Source organism: Hemitrygon akajei, chromosome 12 (assembly GCF_048418815.1).
Source record: "Hemitrygon akajei chromosome 12, sHemAka1.3, whole genome shotgun sequence".
Taxonomy (NCBI): Eukaryota; Metazoa; Chordata; class Chondrichthyes; order Myliobatiformes; family Dasyatidae; genus Hemitrygon; species Hemitrygon akajei.
Genome location: NC_133135.1, coordinates 29,542,436 through 29,560,307, shown reverse-complemented (window position 1 = coordinate 29,560,307; position 17,872 = coordinate 29,542,436). Strand labels below are relative to the sequence as shown.

The window sequence follows — 17,872 nt, the reverse complement described above, 5'->3', positions numbered from 1 at the left end:
GAAGTCTTACAACACCTCTCTACGATCTGTTCTGACACTCTGGTTCCCATCTCACTGAAACTCTAGTTTAAAACCTCCATGCAACACCAACAGACCCTCCTGCTTGGATGCCTTCCAACTGCAAACTGTCTCTTCTGTTTAAGTTCCTGCCTTCACGGACGAGAATCCCAATGATCAAAAAATCTGATGCCCTCCCTCCTATACCAACTCCTTAGTCACATGTTAAATGTATGCTCTTCCTACTTTTGGCCTCACAAGCATGTGGCACTGGTAGCAATCCCAAGATCACAACCATGGAGGTCTTGTCCTTTAACCTAGCACCTAACTCCCTGTACTCACTTTGCAACATCTCATCACCCTTCCTATCTATATCTTTGGTACCAACATGGACCACAGCCCCTGGCTGTTCACCCTCCCACTTAAGAGTGTTGAGGACTCAATCTGAGATGTCCTCGATCCTGGCACCATACCATCCAGGAATCTCATTTTCATCCACAGCACCTCCTTTCTGTTCCCTGAACTACTGAATCCCCTATCACCACAGCTCACCTGTTCTCCCTCTCCCCCTTCTGGGTCTCAGAACCAGACTTAGTGCCAGAGACCCAAGACCCATGTTCTGCCATGATCCCACCCATTATAGACCGATTGTTTTCAACATTAGTCTTCCTAAATTCTTTTGACAACCTTTCAGATATGACCTTTGTGGGGATTTTCAGATAGTTTATTTTATATATCGGAGGCTTCTCTTTCCAGACGTTGGTGTTTATATCAGAGTTATTATCAGCACAGCAGTTAGTGTTGTGGTTAAAATCAGGCTTTCTTACTGTCATGATCACAGTGTTCTTTTTATGATTATTTTGTCATCCTATATTTGAAAAATAATTTTAATTCTTGTGACTGAAGCTGCATATTACAGCTCAAATTATTAAAAGAGACACTAATGTAAAATTAACCTTGAATGTTAGCTATTTCACAATCATATGAAGTGTATAAAAATAACAAAAGGTACAGCACTTTGTCAGCATTCTCACTAGAAGAAAAACTCAAGTAATGTAACCTGTAACACAATCATATATGTGTAAATAAATATGAGTTTTTAGTGTTACAAGTAGATATCTCCATCTCGGTGGACTGAGACAAGGTGAAGGGCAATATCAAGCTGCCAAAATATATTTTTTTGCCTGTGAACTGGAGTTGTCTGTCAGCTCCTCCCACAGATTCTTTTATCAACCATCAGTTGCTGTGAGAAGCTGCCATACCATATCAGTTCTCACAGGCATCCGAACTGTCAATTTGTGCTGCAGATGAAATGGTGCATAGCCTGAGCCATGCAATAGATCAAGACAAATTTATTTATCCCAGTCTTGGGATACTTTGTACTTCACTGGTTAGCTTACAAACAAAACAGGCATGAGAACGAGGTTGCATTAACCATTTTAACATTGTGTGGCCCAGAATGTCATATGCATCTTGCAAAAATGACTCATCCCCCCACGCCACCCTCCACAATTTCTCCTCAACGCAATCTGATTTCTTCCACCTCTCCCAACACTCTCTTTATCTCCCAATGGCCTTTTTCCTGGTCAAACATGAACAGTCATCTGAGCAGTTGCTGGGGACCATTCCCAGCAGTATCTGACTGCTCGCCAGTGCAGCAGATCTTCCTACCAGCCAGCTGGCTAGACCCCATTGTGAACTTGTGCTAGACAGCAACGGGACTGAACAAAACCTGAGGTCCTGTTGAATTTAACAGCAAGGTACCTGGGATCATGCTGCCAATTTACTTGATCTTTAACTTTGTTTTTATTCTGATCTCTTTTATCCACAAAATGATAGCCTCTGGTACAAAGCGAAATCAAAAAGCTTGTAGTAATTCATTTCTCGGTATACTTCAACCAGTACAGGCTTTCCTCAGATCATGAACACCCAATATACTGTATGTACAACATGTATATTTGAAAGTCTGACTGGATGGATAGCAGATGCTTGCAGAACTGCAGATATCTTCTGCTATGCTAGGTTCCTCATAATATCTGAATGATTGCATTAATGCTCTTGTTTAACTACACACTGCCCTTGCTTGCCCTATATTTTTATTTAAATATGATGCCAGGAATCTGCATTTTTTACTTGTAAGCTGGGTTACTCTGTTTAAAATAAAAGTGCAGAGGATGTGTCTGTATCATTATGCAGGAATATGTTAATATATTTTGCTTTCTGTGAGTATTTATGAACACATCAATCAAACTACCATGGTAGCCTGACAATTGGACACTTAAAAAAGCAAGTGATTTTCATCAGAGTTGGCCTCGGGTCTTTGTTATAGAACTGCAGCTTAAGGCTTAAAACTATTGCTTGAAATCGCTTGCTTGTAGTCTTTTCTTGCTGTCTTTTTGTACTTACAATTTGTTGTCTTTTGCACACAGGTTGTAAGCTCAAGCTGGTGAGGTCTTTCATCGATTCAATTGCATTTCTTTGTTTTTCTGTGAATGCCTGCAAGAAAATGAACCTCAAAATTAGAATATGGTGGCATATACACATTTTGATAATAAAATTACAATGAACTTCAAACTTCATGAAAGAGCATAAATGTGTGAGTTTTTCAGAAGTGTTTGTTTTAGAGTTTTATTGTATATCTTTATTTTCCTGTAAATACCTGCAAGAAAATCAATCTCAATTTACTTTGAACTTTAAAATTATTCTGAATGCCATCAGCATCTAAAAACATATTGCCTATAAACTAATAATGATCCATTTCCAACCCACCTAACCCATTTGGACAATTGGAGTCATCTTCAAGCTAAAAGCATTGATTTTGATAACCTAAGAGAGTGTTGTTTATTAAATGCCATGACAAGAGACTCCATCGAATAATTAACAAGAGCTTTGATTGTGTATTGATTTCTCCAGCATGCTTTGACAACATGACTTACGTGTAGCATTCCTTTATCTCTTGCTTTGCAAAATGATGCCAGGAACTGGGGATGTAGGCTGTTGCAGCTCGTTAGTTTGCTAATGTGCTTTGCATGGGGTGCTGCAATGCTGGCTCGTATATTTGATTTCTCTGATCTTAGCCAGGCTGCTAGTCCACTGAATGAAGACTCATCCCCACAGGGAAGAAGAGAAAGAAAATTGGAGGGCAAGCTTTCTCGAGCATAACAGCAGTAATGGGCTGTGGGAAGATTGGTTGGCTGGCTACCCTCTCAGTTGGAAAGTGTAGAGTGCTGCAGGGTCATGAAGTACAGAAGCTTATAAAACAAAACCTCAGTGGCAAGTTATTCATCTACTGTATAAGCTCGCTTTTAGTTAGTTTAAATTATAAATGGAGATATTATCCTTTATCAAGGTCATGTGTTCCTTTAAATAAAATAAAATCCCAGTTATTTTTGCTTGCTTAGACTGGGGTGGCATGGCAGCATAGAGGTTAGCGCAGCACGTTACAGTACTAACGACCCGGGTTTAATTCTTGCCGCTACCTGTAAAGTGTTTGTATGTTTTCCTAGTGACCATGTGGGTTTCCTCCAGGTGCTCTGGTTTCCTCCCACAGTCCAAAGACATATGCCGGTAGGTTAATCGGTCATTGTAAATTGTCCAGTGATTAGGCTGGGATTAAATTGGGGGATTACGTGCTGTATGGCTCAAAGGGTCTGGAAGGGCTTGTTCTGCGCTGTATCTCAGTAAAGAATAATAAAATATTAACTAAGGAGAGAATTTGGTGTTTTTAAATTGTCCTATTTTATATTAACCCCCTTTTCACTTTGCATTTTTGGTCCTTTTTATATTAATAGAATTATACAGCATGTAAACACTTCCTTCAGCCCAACTTGTCTATGCTGACCAAGGTGTTCTCCTGAATTATCCTCATTTGTGTACGTTTGGCTCCCATCCCTCAAGCTTTCCCATCCACGGACTTGTCCAAATGTCTGCTAAATGTTGTTACCGTACTCACCTCTATGATTTGCTCATGCCATAAATCCATCAACTCTGTGTGGACCCTCAGGACCCCAGTAAATCTTTCCACTCTCAACTTAAACTGATGCTCTTTATTGTTAAACTCTCCAACCCTGGGAAAAAAACTGTGACCGTGCACTTTACATATACCCCTCATGATTACATTGTATCAACCTCTGTAAAATCAACCCTCTGCTTCCTTCATTCTAGGGAAAACAGTCCCAGCCTATTGAGTCTCTGCAGACCCAGCAACATCCTTGTGAAGCTTTCCTGTACGCTCTCTAACTTAATTATATCCTTTCTTTGAGACGTCAGCCAGAAATGCACACAATATTCCAGGCGTGCTCTCTGCACAGCTGTAACATGATGTCCCAAATCTTGTCCTCACTGCTTCCTCCAGCAAAGGCAAGCCTTCTTCAAAATGTTGTCTACCTATGTTTCCATGCTCTGGGAACTATATAGTAGTAGTGCAATCACTTGAGTCAAGTGTGATATTCTCCAAAGAGCTTGTCTATTGATAGGTCTTCAGATGGCTTGGAAAGCTAGTCTGGGATCCACATATTTTGCCCTTAATGGAGAATGCCTATGCCTATGACTTATTTTTTAATATGCAGAGGCTGATGTACGGGCAGCCACCATACAGTCCGTGAAAGATCGCAGTCAGGGTCCAGTGGCATGGAATGGAAGATGACTGGGACCTTTCACTGCTGCAGTCTTCCTCCGCCTTCACTATCATTGTGATGCATCTTTATCTTCAGTCAACTCTACCATTGAGATCTTGGTTGGAATGCTCTTTGTCTGGGAACTCCCCTTGACCTTACCACCATGGGTGACCCTACCAAGAGCTAAACTCCAGATGGCATTGCTCTCTGGATCTCAGGAACTCACAAGCCTCTCCACCATGACAAGGTGACGATTCTCAGAGAAGGGGAACTATTCTGTCCCTTAGTCTCTCTTCTACAACAAACACTTGGGGCCTGACATGTAATGTGCAAGCGCTAACCTGCTTTAGTTTCCCAAAATGCATCACTTCACATTTGTTGATTAATATTTCCTTCCTCTCACACTATCATAGTCCGTCCACTTGGTTCTCTCATAACATCTTTCTCTTTCTCTGCATTACCTCTCACAATCTGAATGAGTGTCATTAACTTGATTTCTGTCTCTCTACAAATTTGCTGCCTGACCTGCTGTGTACTTCATACATTTTCTGTTTATTTTTCAGATTCCCAGCAGCATCTCATGGTACTTTGTTATGTCATTCTACAGTAAGTCTAATGTATTTTATTACTTTACAGTAAAAGTATTTTATCAGCAATGATGATCATTGCCTGTGTTAAAGTTAGTGATCTTCCACAGATACCAACTCAGGTAGGTGAAGTCAATCACTTTTTCAATATCAGAGCGTTTTTGTTTCATAGGAGTTGACTTGCATTGCCTTTTTTTTCCGACTGAATGAAAGATGTGGTGCAGCAATGGAGTCCTCTACACAAGCAAGAGGAAATCTGCAGATGCTGGAAATCCGAGCAACACACACAAAATGCTGGTGGTACTCAGCAGGCCAGGCAAAATGTATAGAAAAAAGTACAGTCAATGTTTTGGGCCGAAACCCTTCAGCAGGACTGGAGGAAAATAGCTGAGAAGTAGATTTAAAAGGTGGGAGGAGGGGCGGAAGAAATGCCAGGCAATAAGTGAAACTTGGCGGGAGAGGGATGAAGCAAAGAGCTAGGAAGATGATTGGTGAAAGAGACAGAAGGCAATGGAAGAAAGAGAAAAGGGGTGGCGAAGAGCAACAGAGGGAGGTGATAGACAGGCAAGGAGATAACATGAGGGAAGGACAAAGGTATAAGAAATGGTGGAGTGGGGGAGGCATTACTGGAAGCTTGAGAAATCAATGTTTATGCCATTAGGTTGGAGGTTACCCAAACGAAATATAAGTTGTTGTTCCTCCAACTTGAATGTGGCCTTCTCCTGACAGTGGAGGAGGCCATGGATGGACATATCGGAATGGGAATGGGAAGTGGAATTAAAATGGGTGGCCACTGAGAGAGCCCACTTGTTCTGGTGGACAGACTGTAGATGCTAGGCGAAGCAGTCTCCCAATCTCCCAATCAAGTGGTATACTCTTGTGACTTTTATTGTATATGTGTCTTTCACTCAGGGAATCAGATATGGAGTTGGTCAGTAACTTTTAAATTCCTTGGTGTTATCATAGCTCCAAAGTACATATATGTCCTCATATATAATCCTAAGATTGATTTTTTTGTGGGCATTCACAGCAACCACCCTTCGTGCAGATGAGATCATTTTAGATCTGTATTGCAGGTTCAAACTTCAAAGTTCAAAGTAAATTCTCTATCAAAGTACATATATATCACCAGATACAACCTCGAGATTCATTTTCTAGCGAGCATTCACAGTAAATTCAAGGAACATAATAGAATCAATGAAAGACCGCACCCAGCAGAACAAACAACCAATGTGCACAAGGCAACAGCTGTGCAAATACAATAAGAATGAAAAAAAGAAATAATATTAAATAAATAAGCAAAAAATGTTGAGAACATGAAATAAAGAGTCCTTGAAAATAGGTCCAGTGGTTGTGGGAACAGTTCAGTGATGGGGGCAGTGACATTGAATTAAGTTATCCACTATGATTCAAGAGCCTGATGGCTGAGGGGTAATAACTGCTCCTGAAGTGATAGTGTGGGCCCTGAGGCTTCTGTACCTTTTTCCTGATGGCAGTAGCGAGAAGAGAGTATGACCTGGGTGGTGGGGGAAATTGATAATGGATGCTGTTTTACTGCAACAGTGTTTTGTAAAGATGTGCTCAATGGTGGGGAGAGCTTTACCGGTGATGGACTGGGCTGTATCCAGTACTTTTTGCAGGCACTTCCAGTCAAGGATATTGCTGTTTCTATACCAGGCCAGGATGCAACCAGTCAATATATTTTCCACTACACATCTACGGAAGTTTGTCAAAACTTTACATGACAGGCTGAATTTTCACAAACTTCTAAATACAGTAGAGTTTCTGCTGTGCTTTCTTTATAATGGCACTAATGTGCTGGACCCAGGACAGGTTCTCTGAAATGATGACACAGAGGAGTTTAAAGTAGCTGACCCTTGTCATCTCTAATTCCCCATGAAGACTGGCTCTATGGTTTCCTCCTGAAGTCAATAATCAGCTGTCCTGGGGTCTGCACCTAAGTGACATTACAAAGAATGCACAACAGCATATATTAGCTGATTCACGTCACTGCCTGGTATGGAAACACCAAAGCCCTTGAATGGAAATGCTTACAAAAAGTCATGGATACAGCCTAGTCAATTACTGGTAAAGCACTCCCCAACAAGGAGCACATTTACACAGAGCAGAATAGGCAGGTTATCTAAAACTTTGACAACCTTCTATAGATACACAGTGGGAAAGTATCCTGACCAGTTGTACCACAGCCCGGCATAGAAGCACCAATGCCCAAGAATGGAAAAGTTGACAAAAAGTGGTACACAGCCAAGTCTGGGTCACAGCTAAAGCCGTCCCCAACATTGAGCACATTTACGAGGAGCATTGCAGCAGGAAAGTGCATCTATTATCAATGACCATCCAGGTCATGCTCTGTTCTCACTGTTGCCATCAAGAAAGAAGTTCAGGAGCCTTAGGTCCCAAACCACCATGTTTGGGAACAGGTATTGCCCCTCAACCATCAAGCTCCTAAACCAGAGTGGTTAACTTCACTCACCCCAAAACTGAACTGATCCCACAACCAATGGACTCACTTTCAAGGACTCTACAACTCATGTTCTCATTATATATTTAATTATTGTATTTGCACTATTTGCCTTCTTTCACACATTGGTTGTTTTCCCATCTTTGTGTGTAGTTTTTCAGTGGCTGATGAATGTCATATCTAATTTTGGGCACAAATTGTTCTGATGTTTTATTTCATTATAAAGTAAATATGCAGAACAACTCTACAGTACTATTGATGCACCATCAATAACTCTCGGAGACGGGAGGCAAACGATAGGCTTTTATTAGCAGCAAAACGGAGGACAGCATCTCGGAGACTGGGGGGGGGGGGCAGCAGTGCCTCCAATCGCCTTTATACAGGGGTCTGTGGGAGGAGCCACAGGAGCAGTCAGCAGAGGGGTGTGTCCAGACAGGTATACACAGTTTACCACATTCACCCCACCTTTGTTTTAAAAGAGAGTCCCCAGGGGGCGAAGTTTCTTACAAGTATATTTACAGGTTAAGTCGATCAGGCGGTCGAGTCTGTCGCTGCGATCTACGTAGCACCGGTGGTGATTGCACAGGTGCCGGTGGTGATTGCACCGGAGACGGTGGTTGTGCTGGCTCCGGCCTGACTTGAGGTGCCAGCACGTTAGGTGTCAGTAATCCCTCATGCGTGTGCGTGGCGCCCGGTATGGGAGTGTCGTGAGGAGTCTGTGTAGGGCTTGGCGTGCACGGTGTCTCGTGGGTATAGACCTCGGTGGGTACAGGGTTCATAGTCACCATGGAGTGTGCGGAGTAGGGGTCTGGTGCTCCTGCAGGCACCAGGTCGCAGACGGAGACCGTGTCCTCCCGCCCATCAGGTAAGACCACGTAGGCATACTCGGGGTTCGCATGAAGTAGGTGAACCCTCTCAACCATCGGGGAGTATTTATTGCTCCTCGCATGTTTCCGGAGCAGCACTGGCCCTGGGGACGTCAGCCAAGCCGGTAGGGTGGTCCCAGTGGCAGACTTCCTGGGAAAAGAAAAGAGTCGCTCATGAGGGGTGGCATTGGTGGACGAGCATAACAGGGAGCGGATGGAGTAGATTGCCTCGGGGAGGACCTCCTGCCAGCGAGAGACCGGCAATCCCTTTTACCTAAGGGCTAAAAGTGTGGCCTTCCACACAGTGGCATTCTCCCTCTCCACCTGTCCATTCCCCCGGGGATTATAACTCGTGGTCCGACTAGTAGCAATGCCCCTAGCCAGCAGGTACTGGCGTAGCTCGTCACTCATAAACGAGAACCCTCTGTCACTGTGGATATAGCAGGGATATTCGAACAGAGTGAAGAGCTGGCGCAGGGCTTTTATGACGGACGTGGCAGTGGTATCGGGGCAGGGGATGGCAAAGGGGAACCGCAAGTACTCGTCGATTATGTTGAGAAAGTAGACATTGCAGTCGGTGGAGGGAAGGGGGCCTTTAAAGTCGACACTCAGTCGCTCAAAGGGGCAGGTGGCCTTGACAAGTTGCGCCGTGTCAGGACGGTAGAAGTGCGGTTTGCACTCAGCACAGACTTGACAGTCCCTGGTCATCATCCTGATTTCCTCAAGGGAGTAAGGCAGGTTCCGGGCTTTCATGAAATGGTAAAGTCGGGTGACCCCCGGGTGGCAAAGATCTGCATGGAGGGCATATAGCCGGTCGAGCTGCGCGCTGGCACACACTCCCCAGGATAGAGCATCAGGGGGCTCATTGAGCCTTCCAGGCCGGTACAGGATGTCATAGTTGTAGGTGAAGAGTTCTATTCGCCATCTCAAAATTTTATCATTTTTGATTTTGCCCTGCTGTTGGTTGCTGAACATGAATGCAAGTGAGCGCTGGTCGGTCAGCAAGGTGAACCTTTTGCCGGCGAGATAGTGCCTCGAGTGCCTAATAGCTTCCACTATGGCCTGGGCTTCTTTCTCCACCGCGGAGTGCCGAATTTCAGGGCCCTGAAGAGTAAGAGAGAAGAATGCTACTGGCCTTCCTGCCTGATTGAGGGTAGCAGCCAGCGCGAAGTCGGAGGCGTCACTCTCTACTTGGAAGGGAATGGTCTCGTCCACCGCATGCATCGTTGCTTTGGCAATGTCCCTTTTAATGCGGCTGAAGGCCGTGCCGGCCTCGGCTGAGAGGGGAAATGCGGTGGATTTGACCAGGGGGCGGGCCTTGTCTGCGTAGTGAGGGACCCATTGGGCGTAATAGGAAAAGAAGCCCAGGCACCATCTGAGGGCTTTGAGGGTGGTGGGAAGAGGGAGTTCTAACAGGGGGCGCATACGGTCGGGGTCAGGGCCAATGACCCTGTTCTCCATGACATACCCAAGGATAGCAAGTCGGGTGGTTCTGAACGCACGCTTGTCCCTGTAATAGGTGAGGTTAAGAGCTTTGGCCGCTTGGAAAAATCGTTAGAGGTTATTGTCGTGATCCTGCCAGTCGTGACTGCAGATGGTGATGTTATCCAGATATGGGAACGTGGCCTTCAGTTGGCACTGGTCCACCATCCGGTCCATTTCCCTCTGGAAGACAGAGACACCATTCGTGACACCGAAGGGGACGCGCAGGAAGTGATAGAGCCTGCCGCCTGCCTCGAAGGCGGTGTAGGGGCGGTCCTCCGGGCGGATGGGGAGCTGATGGTAAGCGGATTTCAGATCTATTGTCGAGTACACCTTGTACTGAGCTATCTGATTGACCATATCCGTGATGCGGGGTGGGGGTACGTGTCAAGTTGCGTGAACCTATTGATGGTCTGGCTATAGTCCACGACCATCCTATTTTTCTGCCCGGTCTGAACAACGACCACCTGGGCCCTCCAAGGACTTGTGCTTGGCTCAATGATCCCCTCCCTGAGCAGCTGCTGCACCTCCAACTTAATGAAGGCCCTGTCCCCCGCGCTGTACCTCCTGCTTTTAGTTGCCACAGGTTTACCGTCGGGGGTCAGGTTGGCGAACAGCGGTGGGAGAGAGATCTTGAGGGTGGAGAGGCTGCAAGTGGTGTCAGTAGCACGGCTGTTGGCATGGTGTTGGGTGGGATGTGCGGGTCAGTGTGTGTGTGTGGTCAGTAGCGGGGTATATGACGAAGTTCCACAAAACTGAGGATTTCTGACAGTGATTGGTGGGAGGGGCCCGTCATACTCCATTGTCACACTTTTCAGGTGGCTCTGGAAGTCGAGCCCCAATAGCACAGGGGCACACAGTTGAGGCATGACCAGTAACGCGAAGTCCCTTTATTCTGTGCCCTGCACCATCAATGTTGCTACATAACCCCTCCGGATGTCTGTGGAATGCGATCCAGAAGCCATGGTGACCTTCTGGCTTACCGGCCGTGTCACGAGTCCGCAGCGTTGCATTGTGTCCGGGTGAATAAAACTCTGAGTGCTGCCCGTGTCAAACAGGCAGCTAGTCCTGTGCCCCCCCACCAGGATGTCCATCATTGACCTGGCGAGCTGGTGTGGAGCGCTTTGGCCGGGGGTTACGGAGGCCAGAGTTGCATTGTCGTCTTGGTGCCTGGTAAGCACCTGTGGATCGGAGGCGGGGCGAGGTGGCGCTGACAAAGATGGCCGCCCCATGCCTTGCACGCGGCGGGCAGGCAAGATGGCGGTGACCAAGATGGCAGCCCCCATGCCTCACACGAGGCGGACAGGCAAGATGGCGGCGACCAAGATGGCGACCCCCATGCCTCGCACGCGGCGCTGCTCGACCCCGCTCATGGTTTGGACTTACAGGCCTTGGCGAAGTGGCCCTTCTTTCCACAGGTGGAGCAGGTCACTTCTTGGGCCGGGCAGCGTTTTCGGGGGTGCTTTTTGAGTCTGCAGAAGTAACACTGCGCGGACTTGCAACTGGCAGCAGCCTTGGTCGATTTGCCGGCGGGTTGCAGGGTCTGCAGCGTCCATGAGGTCGGTGGGAGATCACGCGCCTGGACAGCGTCAGCATCGTACAGAGCGGCCTCCAGCGTGTTGGCCAGCTTGATTGCCGACTGTAAGGTAAGATCGGCGTTTTCCAGCAGCCGCTGGCGCATGTACACTGACCTGATCCCCGTAACAAAGGCGTCTCGTACCAGCAGCTCCGCATGCTGTTCCGCCGTCAGTCCCCTGCAGTCGCAGGCCTGCACGAGTGTCTGTAGGGCCCGGACAAACTCAGCGCTCGACTCTCTGGCCCGCTGCCGCCGTGTCGCTAAGCGATGTCTTGCGTAGACGGTGTTCACTGGCCGCAGGTATTGTCTTTTGAGGGTGTCCAGTGCCCCTTGGTAGGTCGGCAGGTCCCTGATCAGGGAGGAGACCCGTGGACTGACCCTGGAGAGGAGAACTCTGTGCATCGTGGCAGGCTCGGTCACGCGAATCTCCTCCAGGTACGATTGGAAGCATGCAAGCCAGAGTTCAAAAGCGATGCCGGCTTCCGGAGATTGAGGGTCAATATCCAATCTGTCGGGTCATAAAATGCTCTCCATGTTCTAAAATTGCTGCTAATAAAATTGATGCACCATCAATAACTCCCGGAGACGGGAGGCAAATGATAGGCTTTTATTAGCAGCAAAACAGAGCACAGCATCTCGGAGACTGAGGGAGGTGCAGTGCCTCCAACCGCCTTTATACAGGGGTCTGTGGGAGGAACCACAGGAGCAGTCAGCAGAGGGGCATGTCCAGAAAGGTATACATAGTTTACCACAACTATCTTAGTCAATATGACAAATTTTGCATTGTGATAAAAAAAATAATGAACATGCCACATCATTTGTTATCACTGGATGTCTTAATTGCATTCCTAAGTGAAGCCTTTTATTTGTTCCTCATCATCTTCTACTTTCCATGTTATCTCAGTGAAGTCCTTTGCAACTTCATTCCGAGTTACTGAGAGGGGAAAATGACTTCTCCATCAGACTCCAATCATTGCGTGAATATCTGGCTTTTCAACAACTTACTCATAGTTTTATATCCTTTCAAATTCTCTTTGTTTTAAAATCACAGTGATCAAGCACAACCATTTTCCAACTGCTTCTTCGTGGGGAAAAAAGTGAAGAAAAAAAGTCCTGAACTGTTCAACTGTCAGTAAAAGTACAAGAATGCACACTAGTCCTAGTGAAACAAAGGGTCATTTAAATGAAATAGTTTAGAATGTAGAACATTTAACCTCTTCAAATATTTTGTTAATTAAATTGGTTGTATTTGATGAGAAGCTGGAGAAGGATACAACCTTTCTTTCTCTGTAGTTAATGATTTGAATCCTGTTCAGTTTTACAGTGTGGTTCACACTGACATTCATTATCTTTTAATCCTTTGACACTGAATTTGCCACTGACCATTCTCATCAGGGAAAAGTTTTCCAGCCTCTTCAAACTCAGTTATGTCTTCCGTTTTTTCCTGTGCCTTGCACACTTTTTCTGGAACTACCATACAACTATTTCATTTTACAAATAAATTCTATTTTTTATGAAACAAAATCTCTAGTGACAAGGTATTACTTTACAATTTTACTCTTGGTTCAGGCAAAATAAATAATTTGATGTGTGGATAAAGTTGTGGCGCAATGGGATTTAATGTCGAGGAGAAAGCTGTGTGACTGAGTGATAACAAGCATAGAGAAGTTATAAAAAAATAAAACAGCCAAACGGTTCTAGTGTTACATGATTGATTATTCATATCTAAAGCCTGTCTGTCCAAGTATGTTGCCTTTCCATTAAAATATTTCTGTGAAACGAGACAACTAGCCATTCCAGGCATAAACCTCATGTAGTGCTCTGTTCAGGCATCAGGTATGAATGACTGAAAGATAGGAACACAGTCTTGTATGATGCCTATTGCACCATCTTGTCTTAGGTTGTGTTTTTGAGATCATTTGTTTTCATATTCTTCCTGGGATTGGATTTGTAGCTGATTTTCCCCCTTCACACCTTATCAAAAGAAGTATTTTGTCTTTCCCCTCACTAGATGAAAGGTTAAAACAGCTTGTGAATTATTTGTTTGGTGCGGACTAAAAAGCTATGGTAGGTGACGTGAGTTGGTTGGGAAAACAGCTCACAATTCAAGAGTAAATTGAAGTTTAAATATAGAACTCCAAACACCTGGTGCCAAGGAATGCTCAGGAAGCACTGTCAGTGGGTACCCATACTGATCACACTAGATATATTTAGCATTAAACGTGTTGTGTGTTAGATCACTGATTCTGGCAAGGGTGTTTTAATTGGTCTTTATTCCTTTAGGCTGCATCATTCCTATTTCTGAATATTTCAGTGATATAGTCTAATGATGGCATGAGCATGGGTTAAAGATGTAACTGGCCTTAACTCTAATATGCCCTGTGGCTCAAAGTGCCAACACATCATAATGAGCCCTTAATTGAGATAACACGAGGAAATCTGCAGATGCTGGAAATTCAAACAACAACACACACAAAATGCTGGTGGAACACAGACGAAGGGTCTCGGCCCGAAACGTCGACAGTGCTTCTCCTATAGATGCTGCCTGGCCTGCTGTGTTCCACCAGCATTTTGTGTGTGTTGTTGCCTTAATTGAGATGTTGCATGCTCATAGAATTATACCCCAGTAAGGAGGTTCTGCCTTCTACATACAAAATAGGTTGGCAGTTTGGCAAAGAGAGTGCAGTATAAAAATAGTTCAGAGAACAGGGAAAACCACAAACACCTTAATTATCTTTTTAATGTTGGCAAAGAACCAGCAGTCTATGTGTCTGCTTTAGCTTGCTGATGGCTTGCTCTAAGTAATTGAAACATTGAATATTTATGGTTTTAAGAAAGGTGGAAATAGAGGGGAACACTGCAGTAGCATGTTCAAATATAGAATGGCCAAACTATTTGTCATTTGCAGAATTAATGTAAAGCCTTCAAGAAATGGGTGATCCTGTGAAGGGTACAGACCAAGTGTATTAATATTGCCACGTACACTCTTGAAAGAGGGAGGCATGGTGCCTTTGGAACAATATACATGCCTGGGCCGCTGAGCCCACTCCTAGGAGAAATACAAATCATTTAAAGTAAAACCACTCAGCTAGAAAACTACATTCTATTAAAGTGGTAACTAATACCTTCATGTATATTCAACAATCGTAACCAAGGTTAATTTTTCTTCCTTTTTCTCAGAATCTCAAATGAACTTCCCAAGTCAAAACTACATTGGATAAAGAGTACGTTCAACAACAATTTCAGACTCTAGTCCGTCATGGTGTGCACTCCCAGGACTGGATCCAAGTGCAGAGGAACGGCGGGCTCCCTCTGTCACGGCAGCTGCTGGCACTGACTCAACCCAGGTGCAGGGGAAGACAGCCTCAGTAATGCAAAGTGCTGACAACAACTTGATGTCAGCAGGTTCCTCATGAAGAGACGGAAACAAAAGGTTAGATGTAGGAATACCAGCAGAGCCTCGAAGGAACAACAGAGCTACACCAGAAGGCGAATCATTCTCTCCAACACAATGATTCTGCAAAGGGTCACCTTCTTCTTCTGACTTTTAAACTCCTACTAGTTCTTCAGCTAAGGCACTAAACAAGAGTCTTCTTTAAATAATCAAAGAATGAGGAAAAAGCTGTGTCAGTCACAAGATTAAACCGAAAGCATAAAGGCTTAGTATCTCTAGTTAAGATAACAGTAACTAGGGCTCGAGAAACCTAAAAGATCAATGCTCTACACCAAGCTGCAGAGGACTGAAGGGTTCTTGGCATAGTTAGCAATATTCTATATAATTAAAGAAGGTTTGGTTTTGGTAATCCACCTGTAAGTTTGTAAAGAACCCTTGCAGAAACCCTCACTGCTGTTATTCTACGTACTGCCCACTGTAGATTTTTCATGGTGTCTAGCAGATTCCTGTGGCCTCCCTCTAGTTACTGTGAAGTATCTGCCTGGACCACCTACCTTCTTATTCTAGCTTCTTCCCCTTTGCTTTCCAGTCCCGATGAAGAGTCTTGGCCAGGAACAACTATTATTCCCCTCCATAGATGCTGTCTGACCTGCTGAGTTCCTCCAAAAAAAAGCAGTGCGATGAGACCATACTCAGGTTGGAGGAACAACACCATATATTTCATCTGGGTAGCCTCCAACCTGATTGCATGGACATCAATTTCTTGAACTTCCAGTAATTGCCCACCCCTCACCTCTCCTTCACCATTCCCCATTTCCCTCTCTCACCTCATCTCCTTACCTACCCATCACCTCTCTCTGGTGTTCCTCCCCCTTCCCTTTCTTCCATGGTCTTCTACCCTCTCCTATCAGATTCCCCATTCCCCAGCTCTTTACTTCACCCCTCCTCCCTTCCTGTTTCACCTATCACCTACCACCTTGTACTTCTTCCTCCCCTCCCTCCAGCTCGTCGCTCTAACTTTTAATCTATTTTTCCGGTCCTGATGAAGCGTTTTTCAGCCTGAAACGTTGACAGTTTAACTCCTTTCCAAAGATTCTGGCCTGCTGAGTTACTTCACCACTTCGTGCGTTTTGCTTGGATTTCCAGCATCTGCAGGTCTTCTCTTGTTTGAGTTCCTCCAGCAGTTTGTGTTTTGCATTGCACATGCACAGGATCAGCAACTTTATCAGAGAGAGATGCCTGCAATGTAGAGACACAAACATCATGTTTTATTTCTGAAATAAATATTAATTGTTTGTAGGTGTTTTCAATAGTTGTCGACATGGAGTGCTTTAATTAAAAAAATGAAAATATGTTAAAATGTTTACAGAAAAATCTAATTAAGTGTGAGTTATTTTGGTAGGTTTTGAATATTTGTGATTTTTAGGCCCTTTTACAAACTGCTTTAGACAGTCAATAAGCATGGCTTAGAAATCTGCCACAGCTTTTTGTAATTGGATCACTTCAGCTTTCACAGAGCTTCACCAATCAGGCCAAAGTTGTTGCTAAAAGTTTTGCTTCAGGTAAGTGCAGGCCTAATAGGTGGAGGAGTAACAAGCACACTATCTACTCCCAGGAGACTCTAAAACCAATAAGTTAGAAATATAAAGCTGATTTGTAACCCATATCGTAAAATTATTGTCTCATCTAAATGCTCTAAATGTCAATTGGGGAACATGGTCATGCGTAATTGGCAGTAAAACTTTAATCACTGGGATAGATAATAATTGTATATGTCAGAATTTTAGGAGTGTCTCATATTGAAACTAATAGCCTGCCATCTTCAACGTCCACTTAGGACTGTTTGCAGAAGGAACTCATGGTAATAACATTGTTAACCAAAAATACATTCTCCTAACAAGGTATGATGTTTGGTAACTAAAAGAAAATGGCCAATTACAATGTTATGATCACGATATGTAGATTCACGATTGGGTCTTGCATTTCTGACCCTTTGCACTGTGACATTAGCTGTTTTGCTTAAATTGTGGAATCCGTGACAAGATGATTGCTTTTGTTTTCATTCAGCGTCTAGTCATCTTTGGTGCCATGGACTTCTCCATTTCCAATAATGTTCACCCTCAATCTTCTCCTTAGTTTGTTGGCATTCTCAGTCAGCAATGGTATATTTTATTAGGAGTCTGAAGAGATTTGGTATGTCACCAAAGACTCTGGCAAATGTCCACAGATGTACTATTCTACCAGGTGCATCACTGTCTGGTGTGGAGGAGCCACTGCACAGGGTTGGAAAAACATTGCAGAGGGTTACAAATTTGTTCAGCTCCATCATAGACAGTAGCCTCCCCAGCATCAAGGACATCTTCAAAAGGACATATTCTCTTATCATTGCAGCCATCAGGAAGCGGGTACAGGAGCCTACGGACACACATTCAACGTTTTGGGACAACTTCTTCCTCTCTGCCATCAGATTTCTGAACAGACAATGACCAACCCATGAACACTACCTCGCTATTTCTTTCTCTCTTTTTGCACTACTTATTTTATTTGTTTTTAATAAATATTTCTTATTGAAAACGTACAGGTTTTTTGTGTATTGCATGGTACTGCTTTACATGACACATTGATGGCATCTGTTAGTCTCATGAGACCAAGGATCTGCACCTGGAAAGACTTTGGAGTGTCCTCTCCAGGGCACAGGCCTGGGCAAGGTTATATGGAAGACCAGCAGTTGCCCAAGCAACAGGTCTCCCCTCTCCACGCCATCGATGTTGTCCAAGGGAAGGGCAAGGCCGATACAGCTTGACACCAGTGACATCTCAGGAGTTGCCAGAGCAAGGTTGAAGGCAAGGTCAGACTGTTTTAGGGACTCCAG

At 44.6% G+C, this 17,872-nt stretch overlaps 1 long non-coding RNA gene across 1 annotated transcript in view; it reads left to right on the top strand.

The window, feature by feature from the left end:
• The window catches only part of LOC140736840 (uncharacterized), a 94,746-nt gene extending 77,223 nt beyond the window's left edge, over positions 1-17,523 (top strand). Inside the window, exons 2-4 of the long non-coding RNA XR_012101013.1 lie at positions 2,427-2,593; positions 5,177-5,219; positions 14,787-17,523. This is a non-coding gene — a long non-coding RNA (uncharacterized lncRNA). The remainder of the gene's footprint in view (positions 1-2,426; positions 2,594-5,176; positions 5,220-14,786) is intronic.
• Positions 17,524-17,872: the final 349 nt, after the last annotated feature.